Source organism: Sebastes fasciatus, chromosome 3, assembly GCF_043250625.1.
Source record: "Sebastes fasciatus isolate fSebFas1 chromosome 3, fSebFas1.pri, whole genome shotgun sequence".
Lineage (NCBI taxonomy): Eukaryota > Metazoa > Chordata > Actinopteri > Perciformes > Sebastidae > Sebastes > Sebastes fasciatus.
Window position 1 is genome coordinate 42600466 of NC_133797.1, and position 13516 is coordinate 42613981.

The window sequence follows — 13516 nt, forward strand, 5'->3', positions numbered from 1 at the left end:
TAAAGAAGTTGTAGTTTTGTTACCTAAACCTAAAGAAGTTGTAGTGTTGTCGCCTAAACCTAAAGAAGTTGTAGTGTTGTTGTCTAAACCTAAAGAAGTTGTAGTTTTGTTGCCTAAACCTAAAGAAGTTGTAGTTTTGTCGCCTAAACCTAAAGAAGTTGTAGTTTTGTTACCTAAACCTAAAGAAGTTGTAGTTTTGTCGTCTAAACCTAAAGAAGTTGTAGTTTTGTTACCTAAACCTAAAGAAGTTGTAGTTTTGTCGCCTAAACCTAAAGAAGTTGTAGTGTTGTTGTCTAAACCTAAAGAAGTTGTAGTTTTGTTGCCTAAACCTAAAGAAGTTGTAGTTTTGTCGTCTAAACCTAAAGAAGTTGTAGTTTTGTTACCTAAACCTAAAGAAGTTGTAGTTTTGTTGTCTAAACCTAAAGAAGTTTTAGTTTTGTTACCTAAACCTAAAGAAGTTGTAGTTTTGTTGCCTAAACCTAAAAAAGTTGTAGTTTTGTTGTCTAAACCTAAAGAAGTTGTAGTTTTGTTGCCTAAACCTAAAGAAGTTGCAGTTTTGTTGCCTAAACCTAAAGAAGTTGTAGTTTTGTTGCCTAAACCTAAAGAAGTTGTAGTTTTAATACCTAAACCTAAAGAAGTTGTAGTTTTAATACCTAAACCTAAAGAAGTTGTAGTTTTGTTGTCTAAACCTAAAGAAGTTTTAGTTTTGTTACCTAAACCTAAAGAAGTTGTAGTTTTGTTGCCTAAACCTAAAAAAGTTGTAGTTTTGTTGTCTAAACCTAAAGAAGTTGCAGTTTTGTTGCCTAAACCTAAAGAAGTTGCAGTTTTGTTGCCTAAACCTAAAGAAGTTGTAGTTTTGTTGCCTAAACCTAAAGAAGTTGTAGTTTTAATACCTAAACCTAAAGAAGTTGTAGTTTTGTTGTCTAAACCTAAAGAAGTTGTAGTTTTGTTGCCTAAACCTAAAGAAGTTGTAGTTTTAATACCTAAACCTAAAGAAGTTGTAGTTTTGTTGCCTAAACCTAAAGAAGTTGTAGTTTTGTCGTCTAAACCTAAAGAAGTTGTAGTTTTGTCGCCTAAACCTAAAGAAGTTGTAGTTTTGTTGCCTAAACCTAAAGAAGTTGTAGTTTTGTCGTCTAAACCTAAAGAAGTTGTAGTTTTGTTACCTAAACCTAAAGAAGTTGTAGTTTTGTCGCCTAAACCTAAAGAAGTTGTAGTTTTGTTACCTAAACATAAAGAAGTTGTAGTTTTGTCGCCTAAACCTAAAGAAGTTGTAGTGTTGCTGTCTAAACCTAAAGAAGTTGTAGTTTTGTCGCCTAAACCTAAAGAAGTTGTAGTGTTGCTGTCTAAACCTAAAGAAGTTGTAGTTTTGTCGCCTAAACCTAAAGAAGTTGTAGTGTTGTTGTCTAAACCTAAAGAAGTTGTAGTTTTGTCGCCTAAACCTAAAGAAGTTGTAGTTTTGTCGCCTAAACCTAAAGAAGTTGTAGTTTTGTCGTCTAAACCTAAAGAAGTTGTAGTTTTGTCGCCTAAACCTAAAGAAGTTGTAGTTTTGTCGTCTAAACCTAAAGAAGTTGTAGTTTTGTTACCTAAACCTAAAGAAGTTGTAGTTTTGTCGCCTAAACCTAAAGAAGTTGTAGTGTTGTTGTCTAAACCTAAAGAAGTTGTAGTTTTGTCGCCTAAACCTAAAGAAGTTGTAGTGTTGTCGTCTAAACCTAAAGAAGTTGTAGTTTTGTTGCCTAAACCTAAAGAAGTTGTAGTTTTGTCGTCTAAACCTAAAGAAGTTGTAGTTTTGTTACCTAAACCTAAAGAAGTTGTAGTTTTGTCGCCTAAACCTAAAGAAGTTGTAGTGTTGTTGTCTAAACCTAAAGAAGTTGTAGTTTTGTTGCCTAAACCTAAAGAAGTTGTAGTTTTGTCGCCTAAACCTAAAGAAATTGTAGTTTTGTTGCCTAAACCTAAAGAAGTTGTAGTTTTGTCGTCTAAACCTAAAGAAGTTGTAGTTTTGTTACCTAAACCTAAAGAAGTTGTAGTTTTGACGCCTAAACCTAAAGAAGTTGTAGTGTTGTTGTCTAAACCTAAAGAAGTTGTAGTTTTGTTGCCTAAACCTAAAGAAGTTGTAGTTTTGTTACCTAAACATAAAGAAGTTGTAGTTTTGTCACCTAAACCTAAAGAAGGTGTAGTGTTGCTGTCTAAACCTAAAGAAGTTGTAGTTTTGTCGCCTAAACCTAAAGAAGTTGAAGTTTTGTCGTCTAAACCTAAGGAAGTTGTAGTTTTGTTACCTAAACCTAAAGAAGTTGTAGTTTTGTCGTCTAAACCTAAGGAAGTTGTAGTTTTGTTACCTAAACCTAAAGAAGTTGTAGTTTTGTTACCTAAACCTAAAGAAGTTGTAGTTTTGTCGCCTAAACCTAAAGAAGTTGTAGTTTTGTTGCCTAAACCTAAAGAAGTTGTAGTTTTGTCGTCTAAACCTAAAGAAGTTGTAGTTTTGTTACCTAAACCTAAAGAAGTTGTAGTTTTGTCGCCTAAACCTAAAGAAGTTGTAGTGTTGTTGCCTAAACCTAAAGAAGTTGTAGTTTTGTTACCGAAACCTAAAGAAGTTGTAATTTTGTTGCCTAAACCTAAAGAAGTTGTAGTTTTGTTACCTAAACATAAAGAAGTTGTAGTTTTGTCACCTAAACCTAAAGAAGTTGTAGTTTTGTTACCTAAACATAAAGAAGTTGTAGTTTTGTCACCTAAACCTAAAGAAGTTGTAGTTTTGTTACCTAAACATAAAGAAGTTGTAGTTTTGTCACCTAAACCTAAAGAAGTTGTAGTGTTGCTGTCTAAACCTAAAGAAGTTGTAGTTTTGTCGCCTAAACCTAAAGAAGTTGTAGTTTTGTCGTCTAAACCTAAAGAAGTTGTAGTTTTGTTACCTAAACCTAAAGAAGTTGTAGTTTTGTCGCCTAAACCTAAAGAAGTTGTAGTGTTGTTGTCTAAACCTAAAGAAGTTGTAGTTTTGTTGCCTAAACCTAAAGAAGTTGTAGTTTTGTCGTCTAAACCTAAAGAAGTTGTAGTTTTGTTGCCTAAACCTAAAGAAGTTGTAGTTTTGTCGTCTAAACCTAAAGAAGTTGTAGTTTTGTTGCCTAAACCTAAAGAAGTTGTAGTTTTGTCGCCTAAACCTAAAGAAGTTGTAGTGTTGTTGTCTAAACCTAAAGAAGTTGTAGTTTTGTTGCCTAAACCTAAAGAAGTTGTAGTTTTGTCGCCTAAACCTAAAGAAGTTGTAGTTTTGTCGCCTAAACCTAAAGAAGTTGTAGTTTTGTTACCTAAACATAAAGAAGTTGTAGTTTTGTCACCTAAACCTAAAGAAGTTGTAGTGTTGCTGTCTAAACCTAAAGAAGTTGTAGTTTTGTCGTCTAAACCTAAAGAATTTGTAGTTTTGTTGCCTAAACCTAAAGAAGTTGTAGTGTTGCTGTCTAAACCTAAAGAAGTTGTAGTTTTGTCGCCTAAACCTAAAGAAGTTGTAGTTTTGTCGTCTAAACCTAAAGAAGTTGTAGTTTTGTTACCTAAACCTAAAGAAGTTGTAGTTTTGTCGCCTAAACCTAAAGAAGTTGTAGTTTTGTTGCCTAAACCTAAAGAAGTTGTAGTTTTGTTGCCTAAACCTAAAGAAGTTGTAGTTTTGTTACCTAAACCTAAAGAAGTTGTAGTTTTGTTGTCTAAACCTAAAGAAGTTGTAGTTTTGTCGCCTAAACCTAAAGAAGTTGTAGTTTTGTTGTCTAAACCTAAAGAAGTTGTAGTTTTGTCACCTAAACCTAAAGAAGTTGTAGTGTTGCTGTCTAAACCTAAAGAAGTTGTAGTTTTGTCGCCTAAACCTAAAGAAGTTGTAGTTTTGTTGCCTAAACCTAAAGAAGTTGTAGTTTTGTCACCTAAACCTAAAGAAGTTGTAGTGTTGCTGTCTAAACCTAAAGAAGTTGTAGTTTTGTTGCCTAAACCTAAAGAAGTTGTAGTTTTGTCACCTAAACCTAAAGAAGTTGTAGTGTTGCTGTCTAAACCTAAAGAAGTTGTAGTTTTGTTGCCTAAACCTAAAGAAGATTCTTTCTTTCTTTGACGTTTTAGATCAGTTGTCATATTCATCACTACATCAGTGATTTGTGGAATAGATCACGAGGTTATGTGGAGTAGTATTAGGTTTTCTCTGAATAGCAGGTTTGATGTAGCGTGTCTTTGCAGCACGCCGCTCAGCGACCGGAGGGCTCAGTTTACCCAGCTTTTTATTTACCACCATACATGAGTGATCATTGCTTGTGGCCTCACTTTGTCTTCTCCCTGCAGACTCGGTGTGACGGGTTCATTTAACCAGGCGCTCTTCAGGAGTGATGGAAAACAAATTGGCCACAGGCAGAGCCCCGGCTGCAGCTGAATTGAATGAGTCATTCGGGCGATAATCTGCAACAAAGGGAGGGACGAGATGTTGACATCTCCATGGGGGTGGACCCCCTTATTCCAGGGGCCATAATAGCTTTCTGAGGCGGGGGGGGGGGGGGGGGGGGGGCTTTTTACTCCAGACGCGTCTGAATTGATTTCTGGAACGACAGAGCAGATGCTTTTGTCTCAAACGCATCAATTCACAAAACCTTCAGATCAAGTCTCTGCACTTAAAAAACCTTCTACTCCGCTAACAAGAGAAGACTTCTGACAAACTGGACATAAAGATGAATATGTTATTTAGTTCATTTGATTAATTAAGACACCAGATTTCTTCAGACACATATAAAGCAATAATCACACATTCAACTGTTTCGAGTTCAGGTGTGAGGGAAAATATTATAATGCAAGATACTGTTTAAAGGTTCTGTTAGTAACTTCTTCCAGATATAAATCCTTGCTGGTCGGTGTCTCATGGTCTCTCGTGTGTCTCGTGGTCTCTCGTGTGTCTCGTGGTCTCTCGTGTGTCTCGTGGTCTCTCGTGTGTCTCATGGTCTCTCGTGTGTCTCATGGTCTCTCGTGTGTCTCATGGTCTCTCGTGTGTCTCCTGGTCTCTCGTGTGTCTCCTGGTCTCTCGTGTGTCTCCTGGTCTCTCGTGTGTCTCATGGTCTCTCGTGTGTCTCATGGTCTCTCGTGTGTCTCATGGTCTCTCGTGTGTCTCCTGGTCTCTCGTGTGTCTCCTGGTCTCTCGTGTGTCTCATGGTCTCTCGTGTGTCTCATGGTCTCTCGTGTGTCTCATGGTCTCTCGTGTGTCTCATGGTCTCTCGTGTGTCTCATGGTCTCTCGTGTGTCTCATGGTCTCTCGTGTGTCTCATGGTCTCTCGTGTGTCTCATGGTCTCTCGTGTGTCTACGCTGTTCAGACTCAGACTCCAACACAAACTCCAGTGAAGCACCAAAACCTCTTGGTTGTATCTGGTGAAGCTGTTAAACAGTGTTGGCCGCGGTCGGAGGACGCGGAGGAGACCGTAGCTTTGGTCTCCAGGACCGGAGTCTCTGCTCCTCTGCTCCTCTGCTCCTCTGCCTGCCTTCACTCACACACCACGCTCCTTCTCTCTCTCTCTCTCCACCTCTCACGTGCATGCTGCTCACTCCACACTGCAGAAGAGTTAGTTTAGCTCTGAGAATATCTAGTGAATGTTCAGTGGACGTTTGTGCAGAAATAACTGCTGCAGCTCCTCCAGACCAACAGAGGTTTCCCGTGTCTTGTGAAGTGACGGGGCTCCGCAGAGAGAAACGTTATCGTCTCCCCCGTTCCCTCCGGCCGCGGTCGGGAGGCTGAGGCGGGAAAAGCCAACACTAGGATCAGCATTGATTCATGGAGAGACCTTGGTCTGGTCAGCTAACATTACTGCCAAGCAGCTGAAATATAGAGTGATATTGTGCTTTTAGCTGACGTGTGTCTCCTCACTGTGTTGAGTGATGCTCCTTCATGTCTATGTAGAGCGAACACAAGCGCCAGCAACAGGACGCTGACTTTAGTTGACTTAAAGGTCACCTATTATGCAAAATGCACTTTTCCATGTCTTTTAAACATCAATATCTGTCCCCAGTGTGTCTACAGGTCACCATAGTATCATAAAAGACCATCCTCTCTCTTTTTCTCCTGCTCCGTTTGTCAGGAAATGGGTGTTGAAAAACGCTGCGCAGCTTTTCCTTCTCTTCTGACGTCATTAGAGAAATGCAAGCCATATAAGGGTTTCCTGGTAGAACCAGAGAGAACATCCAGCCAGCTGACCCCGCCCCACAGCGCGTCACCCTCTCTCCTCCGCCTCCTATGAGCAAAGTAGCTCCTTCTGTTAGTCTCCAAGAACCAGCAGAACAGTCTTCATGTACTCCCATCATCTAAATATAACATGTTCTTTCACAAAGGCTTTATGTAATTACACTGTTTAAACAGCTGATATTTATATATTATATATATTTGATGTCATGCATGTAGCAGAGTACAGGTAGTAAATAGTGACTGTAAGCAACACAACACATTTCTGTTTCACAGTCAAACTTTATTTGAGTAGACAGATGACAATATTAATTATTCACAGCATGTTTAATCATCCCACCTGCAGTTATGTTAACATGGTACAGGAGAAAGTCTTTCAGCTCCAGTGAGCTCCGGTAAGCTAAGCTCCGGTGGTCTGTAGTCATGGTAACACAGAGACAGCTCCTACAGTAATTGATACACCATTACTCTGATTACTTCCATACGTTTATCAGGTGTCTTTTACCAGAAATAATGAACTGACTACTGTTTCACGTCTTCTATTTTCGAACTGATGGTCGCTGTGTTTACACACCGTGTCATAGCGGTAGCATGAGACGGTGTGTAAACTTGACCTGAATAAAAGCATTCAAACTGTTTTACTGCGTCAAATCAGATTTCCTTTCAAAGCATATATAAGTGTAGTTCACTGTACTGAAACGTTGTTTATCTGATCTCGTCATTGTTCTACGTTCTCTAGAGATGTGTGTTCTTTAGCTGAAGTAGGTTTAGGAGGTTTAACTGTCTGTGAATCAGAAGGATCACTCTGCTGAATCCCTACCAGCTCCTGGACACCTCGCTGGTTGAGCCTGACCTCTGACCTCCCTGGAGGGGGAGAGAGAGAGTTTCTCAGTGGGCAACAATAAAATATGATATCCTTCTTCTTAGTCCTTGTTGCACCTGGTGGCACATAGGGCAAGGACTAAGGATCTCCACTCATCTCTGTTGTTTGCTTTCTTCTCAATGCTGTTCCAGCTGCATCCTCTCGTCTTCATCTCTCCTTCGATGGTTCGCCTCCAGCTTGTTTTGGGCCTCCCTCTTTTGCGTTTTCCCTCCGGTGTCCAACGCAATGCCACTCTTGTCATGTCATCAGATGGTTTCCTTAATACATGTCCAAGCCATCTCCATCTTCTTCTTATCAATATTGTTTCCATGTCCAAGCACCCTGTCGTTTGGTGTAGTTCATGGTTTGTGATCTTCCTAGGCCAGAATATCCTCATGATCTTTCTGAGGGTGTTGTGAAAGCTAGAAAGCTTGCCTATGTCTCTTTCAGTCATTCTCCAGCACTCAGCACCATATAGAAGGACAGATAGTACACAGCTGTTGTATAACTTTAACTTGGTGTTTCTAGTTATGTGTGTTGACTTCCAGATGTTTCCAAGTCTTAGAAATGCTTTCCTTGCTTATTCTAATCTGGCCATAATGTCTTGGTCAGCTCCACCATCTGATGTTAGCCGGCTTCCGAGGTACGTGAAAGATGACGTACATGTCAGTGATTGTTCATTTAGCTTTATGACAGGTGACAGCTTTTTCCTTTCCTAAATCCCGCCTGTTCTTTCCTCAGTATGTTGTCCACTGCTGTTTTCATTCTGTTCATCAATATTTTGCAGAATACTTTGCTTGGATGGAAAGTAACGTAATTCCCCTCCAGTTGTTACGATTGGTTAGGTCTCCTTTCTTGGGTAGCTTGATGATGGTTCCTTCTTGCCAAGTATTTGGGATGGTGTCATTTTGCCATATCTTCTCAAACAATGGATGTAGAATGTTAGCCGCGAGGGTTGGGTCGGTTTTAAATAGCTCTGCTGATATTTGGTCATTTCCTGGAGCTTTGTTGTTCTTTAAGCTTTTGATGCATAATTCCATTTCAACTCTTGAGGGTGCCTCGGAGCTGATTTCTAGATCTTCGTTATTTGGTAGACCTGCCCCATCTTCTGTTCTGTAACTGCCTTCTCAGCCTCTCTAGCTAATCCATCTGTAAACTCTCGTCTATCCTTTCTTAAGGCTTTTTTGACTTCTCTGTTCCATGCAGAATATTGTTCTCGGAGTCTTTCTTTCACTCTCTCTGAATGTGTCTGGCATATTTTCTTTTTCCGGTCTTTTCTGTTGTCTATCAGTTTCCAAGTTCCAGGTGTTATCCATTCTTTGTGCACCTGTCGTTTGTAACCCAAGACTTTCTCGCTTGTCTCTCTGTACACATCTTGCACTTGTTGTCACTGATCATTTACTGTTTCTATATTGTCATCCTCTCTATTTAAACTATAAAGCTTGAAATCTGTTTCTTAGTTCCGGCTTGAAGTCCTGTTTTCCCTTTGCATCCTGTAATTTTCCAATGTCAAATCTTCTTTTGCTGCTGGGTGGTGACACAGATCTCATCAATTTAAGCCTGAAGTTAGCAGTAACGAGATGATGGTCACTTCCTACATCAGCTCCTCGTCTCACTCTTACATCTTGCAAAGACCTTCTCCATTTGCCATTGATCATTAAGTGATCAATTTGGTTCTTGTCTCTTCCTCCAGGTGACACCAATGTCAGTTTGTGGATATCTTTGTGTGGGAATAAAGTTCCAGCTATCACAAGGTTATTTAGGCCACAGAATTCCACAAGGTGTTCTCCATTTTCATTCATAGTGCCACAGCCATGCTTCCCCATTATCCTCTCGTTTCCAAAATGATCTCCTCCCACTTTTGCATTAAAGTCTCCCATAATAATTGTGAGGTCTTGCTTTGGGATTCTTTCTATTTCTGCTTGTAGCCTCTCATAAATATCCTGTTTCACCTCTTCCTCTGCGTCGTTGGATGGGGAATAGCATTGAATGATGGAAGTCTTTATCGGCTTGGTGTTCAGACGTGCTCTTATTATCCTCTCGCTGACTGGATGGTATTCTAACAAGGATTTAGCATCTTTCTTATTGAGAATAATAGCAACACCCTCCCGATGTTCGTCATCCTTTCTTCCACAATACAAGATGACTCACATTCTTTCCAAACCCTGTCCATCTACACTCACTGATACCGAGGATGTGGAGCTTGTAGTTCTTCATTTCCCTCAACATCTGTGCTTGCTTTCCGGTCTCATACATTGTAGGAACATTCCAACAACCTACTTTCATCAATGATCTTGTGCCCAGAATACTCTTCCTGTTGTCAGCTTCCATTTGGCTTTCACTGACCACATTCATGCTAGCAAAACCCTGCTGGTTCTCTGAGGTTCCAAGATGAGTCAAAATATTATTAGTCCCCGTTTCCGTAATCAGATTATTTTTTACAAGAAGAGGAGATTACCCTCTTGCTCAACCTCCATCCTGGTGGACCAGGTAATTTATTTGTGGTTTCCTTACAGTAGATGTGTTGCCTGCCACAGCTAACGAGCCCGTTCTGCCCGTGATTTTGATTTCAGAGTGAAACTTGTCTTGGATGAGTTGCCTTACCAGGCTACGACTCTCGTCTCGCCGGCTATTTGACCCATAGCTGGGGTAAGGTTGGGTATCTTTTCGTCTGGCCACCACCCATCCGCCTGTCCGCCAAGGTTGCACCTACCTGGAGTTCAATTCTCCAGACGGCATATATTACAGATATTACTGTTATTATAATCATGATTAAATAATGAGAAATAGAAGCTGTCCAGACGGACAGCCGAGTTAAATGGCAATTAAAACTCCATCATAACAGCAAAGTTTAATCTGTACCTCTGAATGTGGCGTATAGTCTTATTCCAAGATAGATATTTACTCGTGATTATTCAAATACATGATATAAATATAAATGATGGAATATATTCCTGAAAACCCAAAAGAATCTTATCAAAAGAGTATTTAACCCTCCTGTTGTCTCCCCGTCCACCAGCTCTGGTTTGACTCTTTATAAAGCATACAGTATAAATTATCACCCAATTCTGTGTAACACCTTTTTGGCCGACTTCATTCCAACTCATTACCACAAGTTTTACACTTTTTTGGGGGGAGGGGGATTTAAGGTTAATAAACCTCATTTCCATGTAATTCTACCAATTTTTTTTATTTTAAAAAAGCAGAAATTCAGAATTATTTTGACTCTAGTTATCGAAGAAACATAATGTTGATGGATCATCACAGACGGGTTTATGTAAAAGTTTAGTTAGAATATTGTTTTGAAACCATTTACATTACATAATGAAACCTGTGGTCCTCAAGAAACGACCCGAGAAGACCACAGATGCTATAAATTAGAATAAAACACCCATAATTCAATGAAAGTAGGGGTCATTCATTGTTTTTGCAAAGACCATAGTATAGGGAACCATCCGTGTGATTTTTGGGCCGTTAGATGAAAGACATTATGATAAAGTGAATTTTGAAAACGGGTCAAATTTGACCCCTAGGACAACAGGAAGGTTAACTCACTTTACTGGATCACAACCTTGGAAAGCCAAGATACAGTTTAACTGATGGAAACTGATCTATTGGCTCCACACCAGAAACTAAAAACATAAACTGATAACATGTTTCATCAGACTCTCACGTCTACGTTGTACAACAGCATCCTCTGGTGGGCAAACAGAAGCACTGCGTTGATGTAAAACCTCTGTTTTTACACTTTCCTCATACAGACCACGACGGCTTGAAGGTTAAAGCTCACCTACAATCTGTGATGTTAAAAAGCTCGGACCAAGCCAGAAACCTTGGTGTAGTCATGGACTCTGACCTGAGCTTCAACAGCCACATTAAGACATTACAAAGACAGCCTTCTATCACCTGAAGAATACAAGAAGAATTAGAGGACTGATGTCTCAGCAGGATTTGGAAAAACTAGTCCATGCATTTATCTTCAGCCGACTTGACTACTGTAACGTCTTTACTGTCAATCAGACAGCTGCAGCTGATTCAGAACGCTGCTGCTAGAGTCCTCACTAAGACCAAGAAAGTGGATCACATCAGTCCAGTTCTGAGGTCTCTACACCGGCTGCCTGTCTCTCAGAGAACTGATCTCTAAATACTGCTGCTGCTACAAAGCACTAAATGGTTTAGGGCCAAAATACATCTCTGATCTTCTGCTGTGTTCTGAACCATCCAGACCTCTCAGGTCATCTGGATCAGGTCTGCTTAGTGTCCTCTGGATCAGGTCTGCTTAGTGTCCCCAGAGTCACAACTAAACATGCAGAAGCAGCGTTCAGTTTTTATGCACCAAACATCTGGAACAAGCTCCCAGAAACCTGCAGGACCACTCCACCAGAACCCTGCAGGACCGGACCGCTCCACCAGAAACCTGCAGGACCGCTCCACCAGAACCCTGCAGGACCACTCCACCAGAACCCTGCAGGACCGGACCGCTCCACCAGAAACCTGCAGGACCGCTCCACCAGAACCCTGCAGGACCACTCCACCAGAACCCTGCAGGACCGGACCGCTCCACCAGAAACCTGCAGGACCGCTCCACCAGAAACCTGCAGGACCAACTCCACCAGAAACCTGCAGGACCGGACCGCTCCACCAGAACCCTGAAGGACCGGACCGCTCCACCAGAACCCTGAAGGACCGGACCGCTCCACCAGAACCCTGCAGGACCAACTCCACCAGAACCCTGAAGGACCGGACCGCTCCACCAGAACCCTGCAGGACCGGACCGCTCCACCAGAACCCTGCAGGACCGGACCGCTCCACCAGAACCCTGAAGGACCGGACCGCTCCACCAGAACCCTGAAGGACCGGACCGCTCCACCAGAACCCTGCAGGACCGGACCGCTCCACCAGAACCCTGAAGGACCGGACCGCTCCACCAGAACCCTGAAGGACCGGACCGCTCCACCAGAACCCTGAAGGACCGGACCGCTCCACCAGAACCCTGAAGGACCGGACCGCTCCACCAGAACCCTGCAGGACCGGACCGCTCCACCAGAACCCTGAAGGACCGGACCGCTCCACCAGAACCCTGCAGGACCGGACCGCTCCACCAGAACCCTGCAGGACCGCTACAACTCTGAGTTCTTTTAAATCAAAGTTTAAAACGTTCCTGTTTGCTGCTGCCTTTCATTAAACCAGATAATGATCTGCATTAGAGCTTCTACTCTTCTGTGTTATTCTATTTTAGCTTCTATCCTAGCTTTTATTTGTAGCTTGTTTTTATTTTCTAATCTTTAATGTTTTATAACTGTTTTAATTATGTCTTAATGTTCTTTTGCACTTTGTCGCAATGTTGTTGAATGTTTCTGTAAAGCACTTTGAATCTCCGTGTTGTTGAAATGTGCTCTACAGATAAAGCTGCCTTACGGACTATGAAGTATTTAGTAAACACTGTTAAATTGATCAATATAATGAAACAACAGACTTTCTGTAGGAAACATAAAAAAGCGTTTTAATCCAAAGCAGGTGGTTCGCCAAGGAATCCAAAGAACTGTACAGGGTTAACTTATTTTACACTAAAATACAACACAAAGGTTACCACAGTTTAAAGCAGACGGTACAACTCAGAGGAGCTCATCATGACACTGGGACAATTGTATTTGGACAAATGAGACAGAAGTTGTTTGTTGATCACCCTGTTAACCCAATAAAACTGTCAAAGTGATGTTTCTCTAAAGAAAGAAGGTGCAGCTAATCAATCAGGTTTAAATGGATTTAAATTCCACCCACAAATTGAACTTTCTGCAAATCTGTCATTCTCAGTGTCCTGAAGAACTCACCAGTGACCATGAACAGCAAGCGAGTAGAGATCAGTAACTACATGTTTCACATTTATGTTAAGAACATTAAAATAAACACAGACATACTGTCTTTAAATGAACGAGGCTCTGAAGGGGTTAAAGTGTTTCATATAGAAAACGGTGTTTCCACATCATACAGAACGTAACTGATCACGTCTGAGTGATAAAAATAACAAAAATGAAAATGTACCTTAAATCTGGTTCATGAATTCCATCCACAAAAAAAAAAAATACATTTGTGTTTCCCAAACAGAAATAAATAAATAAAACAGAATCACACTGAGCTCTCCTTTAAAACAGGTCTGTTAAACTGTTGAGAACACGACGAGGAGACGTCACGAGGAGAGGAACAGACGACGTGGAGAGATTCTGCTGAGATGAATTCAGTCAGGTTCATTTAAAACATAAAGATAAAAGCATCCTGCGTAGACCGCTGTACAAAATGACCTTCACAATATGAGAATACAACGTAAAACTAAAAGGAGGTAAGGTCTCGTAGTGTCCATCTGCACCTGACATGTCAGTCAGTCACTTTCATCAAACCCATCGTTACGACGTCCACAACACTTTCAAAGAACACGATGCACCGATAACAGATCCCATCACACCGGAGAGAAACACATCAGGAG